At 36.1% G+C, this 10543-nt stretch overlaps 1 pseudogene; it reads right to left on the bottom strand.

The window, feature by feature from the left end:
* Positions 1 to 6545: 6545 nt before the first annotated feature.
* Positions 6546 to 10324, bottom strand: LOC123282705 (vigilin pseudogene; annotated as a pseudogene).
* Positions 10325 to 10543: the final 219 nt, after the last annotated feature.

Here is a 10543-nt window from a genome sequence, read left to right as displayed (position 1 = left end):
ATAATTTATATCTCTATTGATAATCTTCATTTGATGAGACATTGTTTTCATACTTTCCTTTAATTATTCACATCTGGTTTCTATTGGCTCTTTGTTTTTTAGTTGCTGGGTGATAGTGATTATAAAATATAATATATAATTATAGTTGCTGATTTAAACTCTTTGTCTAGTAAGGCGAACATCTGCGCTTCCTCAGAGTCACTTTATATTGACTATCTTATTTTCTTTGTATAGGTCTTACTTTCCTGTTTCTTTCCATGTCTCATGATTTTGTTGAAAACTGGACATTTGAAGTAATATAAGTGACACTTATGGAAATCAGATTCTACTCCTTCCAAGGTTTGTTGTTGTTGTTCTTATGAGTGAGCAAAAGAAGATACAACTCTATAGAAGAAAATGGACAAAAGCTATGACGTGATCATTTATTTTTCTGCTCACTAGTGGACAGACCAATGTTGATATCTTTCAGCTCATAATAGACAATTTCTCTATCCTACTCAGCACTCGTGGTATTCTAGCATTACACTATGAGTCCTCACTTGTAGGTAGGCAGCTTTAGTTATACTCCCTAAGCGTTCTTAATTTAAAGTTAGAAGAGGATCTAAAAAATGATCTATGCTCCATTTCTCTCCAAGAAAAGTCCAAGAAGAAAGGATACAAGTCATTAGAACTCTCTTGTAAACATACTGGTCAATAGACTGATGATAGCAGTAAGGAGTAGTGTCCTTATCAATAAAATGATATCAACAGGATGTCCTTGATTTCACATAGCTAATGGTAAACAATCCCAGAATTTACAGATTCCTGAGGACTTGATTCTTAGAAAATAATATGTAAGCTATCTAACTACCTGAGTATATAATGCAGATGGCTTATAACCTAAAATGCTCTGGGCTATGTGTGGTCATTGTAAACCATATTTGCAGCCCTTATATTCGAACTTAAGCCAAAGAACACGTCTATTGTTGGAAGAAAGTATCTCATGAATTTATCTCAATGTCTCAGACTTCTTGCTGTTTTGATGGGCCTGTTGATTGCTTGTATCCTTGAAACTACTAGTAAAGCTTCATATTGCATAAACTTGCTTATTCAAGTGAGATTGGTTTGGCAGTGTTGTCCTGTGAGTTATCTCAAGGACCAGGAATGGAAGTAAAATGACAAATTTTGAATTAATTTTGCTTGTCCATTATCTCTTGAGTGGAAAATAATCAATTACTTACAATGTGAACTTCAAAGATATCTCATAAGGGAGCCTTGCTGTTCTCACTTGGCCCTTGATGAAGCATGTCAAACTTGTTCAAAAATAAAGGAAAAGCAGAATTATTGGTTTTCATAAAGTCCTTTGGGGCTCAGGATCCAGTGGCATCAACATCATCACCAGTTCAGGAAATTTTTAGCTGTGATTCTCAAGATAAAACAAATTGGAAATAGAATAAATTCTTTCTAGAGATTTAGCTGACCTAAGCTTTTCCTCTGCATGTGACAATGGAAAAAGTCGTAGAACTAAATATACCTGCTCAGAGGAGAGAGTGAAGGCTATACCACTAAACTGAGACTATATTCCTCCAGTCTGATGGGCCAATGATGTTGGGCTCAAAGTGAAGAAGAAAGTTTGTATGAGGAAAGTTGTTCAAATTAGCCTCGGGCTACCACCACTGCAAGTGTATGAACTGAACCAGAAGTAAAAAATGCCTCAAATAGCAATTTCTGAGGGAGTACACAGTTTGCTAAGGTAAATATTTTTCCTCACAGTGTGGTGGTTTTATGATAGCAAAGTTATTATCACACTTAATCATGGAAAAGCTAGAACCAAGATTTTCTTTTTCTACTTTCTGTCACTTAGGTCTTATTGAGCACCTGTTATAGACATGAGCATTATTAACTACTAATCTTGGAAAATAATATAGGATTTCACTCATGCTTTCTTCTATAACTTTCATATTTGATTCTATCTTCTACTTAAAGTTTCTACAATTATTTGGAATAAGGAAAAGGTTGTTTCATCTTTTTCCATATGACTTTTCACACATCCACGCTATGGTGTGTTGAATGGCAACTCTCTTCCCCAATAAGACATGCTCTTGTGCTCACCCCTGGAATTTGTGAGTAAGATCTTACTTGGGAGAAAAGTCTTTGCATATATAATAGAGGATCACAGGAAGAAATTATCCTCAATTGCCTGAGTGTGCCTTAAATTGAATGACCAGTGTCTGTATAAGAAAAAAGGAAATAGGAGACAGACACATACAAGGGAAAGGGAATGTGAAGATGGAGACAGAGATTGGAGTGATGGGTCTAAAAGCCAAGACACCAGAAGGATTGCCAACCATCACCAAAAGCTGGAAAAGGCAAGGAATAGGTGGTCTCCTAGAGCATTTTGAGGGAATATAGGCTTCTCAACACATCGATTTCAGCCTTCGAGCTCTGAAACGGTGAGAGAATAAATTTCTTCTATTTTAGGCCACCAAGTTTGTGGTACTCTTTTACAGTAGCCCTAGCAAACCAATACACAAGCCTTCACTATTTAACACACCCTTTATGCTTTTTCAGATACTAAATTTCTATGACCTATTGAGCCTGCTTTGAGGTTGTCTATTCTATTGCCTTGCCTTATGTATTTATATGGTAAAAAATCACAATATTTTAATAATTGAGTCTGTATAATTAGTGTTTAATATCAGGTAGGTCTGTGGATTCTTGAATATTTTCCTTTAGCAGGGCTTTCTTAGCTAATCATATCTTTTCTTTGAAAATTTATAATCAACTTGTCAAGACACAGGGAAAAAAAGAAATTATAGTATTTTTATTAAGATTGCCTTAAATGCATACTGCCTAATTTCTTTCTATTTTTTCAAATCTTCATTGATATTTTTCAAGAGTGTTTTCTAACCTTAATTATGTAAGTTTTGGTCATTTCTTGTTAAGTTTACGCCTATTTTACTTATCTATATTTATTTATTACAAGTAAGGTTTACTATCCAATATTGTCTACTTTATATTGCTTCTAATAAAAAGCCATTCACTTTTGTATTTTGATTTTATGTTCTGCTCACCTGTAAAATTATTTTATTGTGTATCATAGTTTTCCATTGAATATTTGATGTTTTCATATATAGAATTACATCACCTGCCAATACAGATACTTTAGTATCTCCCTTTCTAGTCATTAGCTACAAATTGCATTCACATTCCTATTATTTTGGCTGATAACTGCAATACAACACAATCTTAAAGGTTATTGTAGAAAGTGGTCATTTTTTATTCCAAATTTTAACAGGAAAACTTCTAGTGTAGAATCATCACTTATATAGTATGTCAGTACCAGTGTGCGTGTGCAATGTTAGCAAATTAACCACCAGTTACTATTCAGTTAATGGTTTTATAAAATAACAATAGGTATTTAATTTGTAGCATGTTTTATCTTACTCTATGGATAGTACATGATTTTTCTCTTTATCTCGTATCTCTATCAATATGATGCATTATGCCAATGGAATAATTATATAAAAATTATTTCCTAATTATTAAAAACAGATATTCGTGGAATACACACCTCATTCACTCAGGATAAGCTTTTTAATACTGCTGGAATCTGCTAGTACTTTATTTTAAGTATGGCATCAATGTTCATAAAAAAGATTGGTCTCAAGATTTTTCATGCAATTTTGGGTGGTATGTTGCATTAATATCATACTAATTCTTTAGAGAATTTAGAAGTTTTCCCTCGTTTTCTTTTCTGTGAAATAGTTTAAGTAGACTTAATTAGGTAATTAGATTTAAGTCAAAATCTCAGTGGCTTAACACAATCGATGTTTACATCTAAACTGAAAGTATGTGCAAATACACGGAATCATAAATGCTAATAATCATCAGAAGAGTGGGAATTTTGAAAAATTCATCATAATAAACGATGCCAAAATTAATTTGAAAATATAAATAGATTTTAACAATTTAGAAAATTAAATGTAGAAAAAACCATATCAATAGACTAAGGGACCATGAGAGAGAAAACACAGAAGTTCCCCAAAGAATGTACATGACCTAGACGGACTCAGAGAGTTCATTCTATGAATGCTTAAAGAGTAAATAATCCGATTGTACTTAAGTTATTTCAGAGCATAGAAAAGGAGAAAGAAACTTCCAAATTTAACTTTAAAGTGTGTTTAATTTTTGAGCTTTTATTTTTCTTTGGAAATTTTATCATGGGAGAAGATTTTCTTTGAATATGTGTTTATAACGTTGATTTTGTTCTTATTGTTATTGTCTTTATACAATTTACTACTGAAATATATTAATATTCTGTTTAATCTCATTGCAGATACTCTGATGGTTTTGTTGAATAACATAGCTAAATATAATTCAAAATGAAATATAGAATAGGGAATTATTTTCATAGCCCTGGAGTAAATTTAATTAGTGCATCACTCTAAATAGTGTACAATAGTAATAAACTCTAAATTGTGATCCAGTGTTTCTAGTGAGCAATGGTTGATATTGAGGATAGGGCTCATGAGGGTCAAACAGAAATAACTAGTATGCTGCTAGCAACATTTCTCAAGCATGGATAATCATATCTCAGGTTCGTGTGAAGCATAATAATTAAGCTTAATGGGTTAGGACAAAAAGATAGGTAATATGCCTATAATCATGAAAGACATTGACTCAGTGGCATAAAATCAATATTATGCTAAAATAATACCCACCAGGCCAGGTTGTTAGCACTAGCTGTTGGTGAAGGTGTGGACCATCAGGAACTCATATACTTCTTGTGGAAGTGAAGAAACTTCGGTAATGCTTATTTAAGTTGAATGCATATATTTGAACTCAGAAGTGTGTGTGCACTACCTTCACCCAAGCATCCTTCCTCCCCAAACCGCTATCCAGCCCCACCTCTGCAGGAAGAACAGCCTGGCATGATGAAGTAGGCGATGGTATAAGAATTTGCATATTATCTTGTAAATCCTCTAATTCTAAATGCTATGATAAAAGCAAATCAAAATTAAGAGATATTAAATGCTGGGTGACACTAGGCATTTGTTTGTGGTGTTTTGGAAAGGCATTGTGCAGGTAGAGGGAAACCTGAGATGATTTAAAAGAAAGTGAGCCACTCCTTAAGATCTGGTCAAAATCCTTGATACTAAACATCTGTCTCCATATTCCCTCTTTTGATATCCCTCACATCCCATACAAGATGTTTCTTAGATCAATTCATCTAACTATTGCTGCACCAGACCCAGAGATAGAGCATTTGTAGGCAAAAAGTTAACTGGAGAGTCATCTTGAGATGAACAACTATTAGGGAATGAACACAACAGAATTGGGTAGAGGGAGTTTAGTTCTGATGCAGTCACAACAAAGAACTCAGCCTACTTTTTGGTGAGCTCCAGATTTGAGATGATCATGGATAATTGTCTTGAAAGGTGGGAAGGAAGCTGGGTTGACTAGTCATTGGATGGAGGCTGCCCCTGGGAAGGACACATGACCTTGCACAAAGTGGCTCACTAGAGATGAGGAAAATGCTGGGGGTGGGTAGATGTAGATGCCAGACATCAGCTGATTACATCAGCATCAGGTTGAGTGGTGAGTGTGTTAGTTTTTCAGGGGGGATCTTATTAGGGAACCACATCATCCACTAAAATAAGACTTGGCATCATGACCTTAAGATTTTACCGGACCTGGGAGATTACTGAAAAGAAGATGAAAACACAGTCTGTTTTGGGTTTGACATTTTTTCCCTAAAGAAGTCTTCTGAAGGGTATGCCTAGGAATGAAAAATTATGGGAGTCTCACTCCCCCAATTGGCAGTTAGAAACATTGTCTGAAAAACCAAAGCAATTCTAGGTAGTTTGATATTCTTTACATTCCTTGGTCTTTTTTGTCTCCTCTAACATCACTGCCATGCTACTTTGGATATGCAATCGCTCCAACAGAACACTCAGCACGTAATCGTGCTGTCCAAAGCTTATTTTTATCACTATTCTATAAGCCAGGTTAGATGAACATTTTAACTGTTGTCGAAGAAACTGGTTCAACTCTACAAAAGAGAAGACGGGAAGTAATGCAAATAATAACACATGAAAAAAGAATAAAAATAGCACAATCTGTTTTAGTTTTTGCAAAGTCAAAATTTATGCCTTGGGATGATGACACAGATGTAATCTCCTTGCCATATTGTTGACTTCTCATAAGGAAAGATAAATGAATAATGACTTGCTAAGCAGACCATGAAATTTAGGAAGTATGTGGTATTTGTTTAATATTTTAATGAACTACATTTAAAATAATGGAAACTCTGTTTCATAAAAGAAATATCAGAAACAGCTTCTGAGTGGTAAATTAGACTCTGTGTTAGTAATTACTGCAAAGACACAGAATTGAGCACCTTATCTTTATTATAACATAGCCTGCAGAATTTAAAGAGGAATGCACTGGAGACAACAGTGTAAGAAATGTGCCAATGATCAAGAAGCTATGTCAGTTTAGAACAAATTTTGATGGGATGTTTAAGCTTGCTGGAACAATTTCGCTTTTTTTGTCGTTGTTGTTCATTCTTGTTTGCATCTCCAAGAGTGAGTCTTAGGACCCACTTGATTCCCCAAGCTGGGAAAATCTTCAGACGTGTTTATGTCTGGGATAATTTCAGTTGTGTTTGCAGTACGGGGAAGATCTTTTACTACAAAATCCTTGGATGGAGTATAGGATAAATTGCACAGAGAGATCTTCTTCATAGGCTCCTGTTGAGACTCGTGCTTTTTGATAACAGCCAGATAATGTTTCTCAAGATTGAGGATATGAGCAGTGGCTTTTGTGACATTATTAGGGAGTCCAGTCACAGTGACAACATTTAGATTTTGGGATCGTCTTGAAGAGAAATGGATATCTACTTGGAACTGATTCATGATTTTGTGAATGGTTTTTCCATGGAATCCAATAACCTGGCCATGAACACGATGGTTTACTGGGATTTGCTTAGTAACCCTTTTTTTTCAAATTTATGCACCAGTTTCATGATTGTATTCTGGGCAGCGATGGTGTTATTTTCATATCCAGTGATGGTGATTTGGTCTTGTGTCTCATCACTTCCTTTACGTGGAAAATGAATAGCAACCTTATGCTTCAAGCAAATCTGAGTAATAACTACCCCTTTGTGACCAATGATCTTAGGGTGATATTTGGGGTCTACTGTGAACTTGAGTTTAAAATTTCTTAATGCTTGATCTTTTACTTCATTTTGTAAAGCCTTGACAAGTTCTTGTAACCTAGCTTTGGCTTGCTCCACGTTTGCAGCAAGGCCAGTGATAAAAAGGATATCAGATGCCAATCCAGGTGTTGACATGTGTATATTAACTTCAAACCTATCCATTATCTTTCGTATCTCTCTTCTTTTCTGACCAATGATATAATGGTGAGGGTCAAAGGGCACATCTAGTGCAGCAGTGACAGGAATTAAAGCCTCAAGGGCTTCCATGGCTGCTGCACACTCTTCCTTTTGGCCAGAGATAAGTATGGTGTCACATTTCCTTGGGGAAATAGAAGCAGCTTCCGTAGTGCTCTTTTCCCTAACTTCTTCCTCATTTTTCTGAATGGTTGGATCCATATTAGTAACTGAGTTCTCTTTATCTGGGAATTTGATTTGGACATTATAATCTCTAGTAATTTGTTGGATTCGAGAACACATTTGTCCCATGATAAAATGATGGAACTTCTGGGGAATAATACATTCTGTTGTGACTTGACTATCCAAGTCCCCAGTAATCTCCTGAATGTGCTTTTTGGCGGCTTCCACACAAGGCTTTGCTCCTTTGATTGTGACTTTGCTTCTCTGTTTTCCTGAATATGAAAAGTTAATACTAACACCACCATACTCCTCAGTTATCTCGCGAAAAACCGGGCCTCTTCTCAGGAAAAAATGATGGTGGTCAACAGGATTTATCAGTATGTCCTCCTCTACAATGTTATCTAGATTTGTAATTAGTGCCGCTAGTCCCTTTTGCGCATCTTTGACAGCCTTCTCTGTTCCTTTAATAGTTAACAATTCTTGATCCTTGTCCTCAGGGATAGGGAAAATGATGTGCGCTCCAGTCTCATTACAGACTTTGGAAACATTGCCACCATTTTTATTCATGAGGAATTTGTGATACTGTGGTTTGACGTGGAGAATTACAGTATGACTCTTGGTTTGCTCTTCTTCTGCTAGTTGTAGCAGTTTTGTCTTGGCCTTTTCAACACTTTGGGCAGGGCCCCTAATAATGACTCTTTGAAGGCCTGAGTCCATTTTTGGAAAGTGGATGTGGATCCTTCCACATTCTTGCATGATTGCACCAATCAAACAGTCTTTAGAATCGGTAAGAGACTTGTATAGATTGGAAGGAATAGAAATTTCTACCTCTGAACTATTGGTTATATGTTTCTGAGTTGGAAGAATCCAGTTAGAAGCTACTTCACAGTTTGCAGGTTTTCCACTGATGACAATATCTTCTGAGTAGCCACTTGCCGATGGAGGATTACTTTTGGTGTTGCTTGCTGCACAGATTGTTTTTATGTTTGCACCTCCTTCTCCATTGACATTTCTGTGAGGCTTTTTAAAGTTGGGAATAGTTACGGAATAGCTACTCTCTACAATGTCTGCCACCACATTCTCCAAATATTGTGTGCATTTTTCTATTTCATGTTTTGGCCCTCTAAGTTGGACTGTGTCACTTTTTTGTGCTTGGTCAGGAAAATGAATCATCACCTCTGGGAATTTCTTCTGGATGTCATGGATCCGTTCACCTTTCCACCCAATGATTGCAGGGTGAAATCTTTGCTCAATGATTAAATCCTTGCTGTGCTCATTTTCTAAATGACCAGCAAGTTCAAGAAGTTCTCTCTTGGCTTGTTGGACTCCCTGAGATTCCCCCTCAATTCTAATCAATTTATTCTTTACATTTTTAGGTGACATTAGCACAGAAACATTATTCCTCTCTTTAATTTGCTTTATGATGGCATCATTCTTCCCTATCAGATGTTTGTGAAACTTACAGTCAACATTGATTTCTGCATAATCCATCCTGTTAATTAGATCTTTGACTATGACCTCAATTTGTTCTTGAGCATAATTCACATCTTCTTTTGGTCCTTTTATTGTAATTTGATCTCCTTCAGTAAATTCTATGTGAACTTTTGGCATGCTGTGTGTGATTTCAGATATATTACAACCTTTCTTACCAATAAGAAATCTGTGAAGCCAGGAAGGTACAAAGATCGAGGAAACAGTGTAAAGTTCGGTCTTCGAACTGGCTTTGGAAAATGCCTTCCCTGAGCTTCCAGGCTCACCTTGCTCTGTCACAGAAGCTGACATGCTCTCTACGGGTAAGATCTCTATTGAAATTCCACTTCTTTGCAAGGTCTCCTGCACAGAATTTCTCTTGGGACCTATGGTACACTTGTGCTGAAATTTCATCTCTGCATTGATGGGTGTGTTTTTCTTTTTAGTGCTGTCAAAAATCTCCTTTACACAAGCCTGAGCCTCATTAAGCTGCTGCTTTTTTTCAGTAAAGCCTACTTGTGTCTGATTGACACTAGGTGGTGGAACATGGATGTGTGCCTCTGTTTCTGGTATAATTTTGTCAAAAGTTTTACTGGATGGTCCAGGAGTGGAAGGAAAAAATGCTTTTTTCTCATCTAACTTCTCTACAGCACATTTGTCTTGATCAGTAGACATACCTAGGACTTCATGTAAATCCTTCTTCATGACCTCTTTGATGCCCACAGTATTAATCCAGTTGCTGTGGTTATCTGGGCATAAGTTCTGGATGTAGGTTGCATCTTTTTCTTCTAAGTCTTGCATTTCTCCTCCAGTCTTGCCTGTAACAAAGCACGGCTGTTCTTCGGGAATGGACACTGCAGTTAAACCTCGATCCTGAAACCATGTAAAAATCTCCTTCTGAGCTTTCATGACAGTTTCTGTTTCACCAGAGACTATAATGTAGAGGCCCTGGTCTTCGACAAAAATTAATTCTACATTGGCACCAGTCTTTTGCATGATATCTAGGTAGAATTTTCCTCGTCTATCTTTACCAAGCTGATTCACATACTCGTTCTCCTCCAGAGGCACATGAAAGACTTGAGTGATGACTGAGGTTGTGATAGGCTGACTATTGTTACTCAAGCATGCAGCAGGTTCCTGAGCATTTTCCAACCAATTTGTTTTCTCTAAGAGTTGACTGAATTTACCTTTGTAGGTTGGAGTGCCAATATGTTCTTCTGAATTTAAAGCAGTAACATAATTGCCTTTTTGAATGGACCTACTTTGGTGCTCAGTCAAATTTTCTTTGGAGCTCATTGTTGATTTTTAACTGCATTCAATTTAGATATGTTGCAGCTAAATGCTCAGAAGCCAGAAAATTCTTGTAGCTGTCTTTTTTCATATTACTGTGTGTGAAAAATAAACATTTTAAAGATGTAATTTCCTTCCAAGTTCATCCCTAAACTCAAGTCAATAAAAAATAAAATCTTATTATTTACACAATTTGACAAAAATGTGCAAGTTTTATCTATTCGA

Source organism: Equus asinus, chromosome X (assembly GCF_041296235.1).
Source record: "Equus asinus isolate D_3611 breed Donkey chromosome X, EquAss-T2T_v2, whole genome shotgun sequence".
NCBI lineage: Eukaryota > Metazoa > Chordata > Mammalia > Perissodactyla > Equidae > Equus > Equus asinus.
Note: the sequence above shows the minus strand (reverse complement) of the source record. Positions and strands in the feature narration are given on the sequence as shown.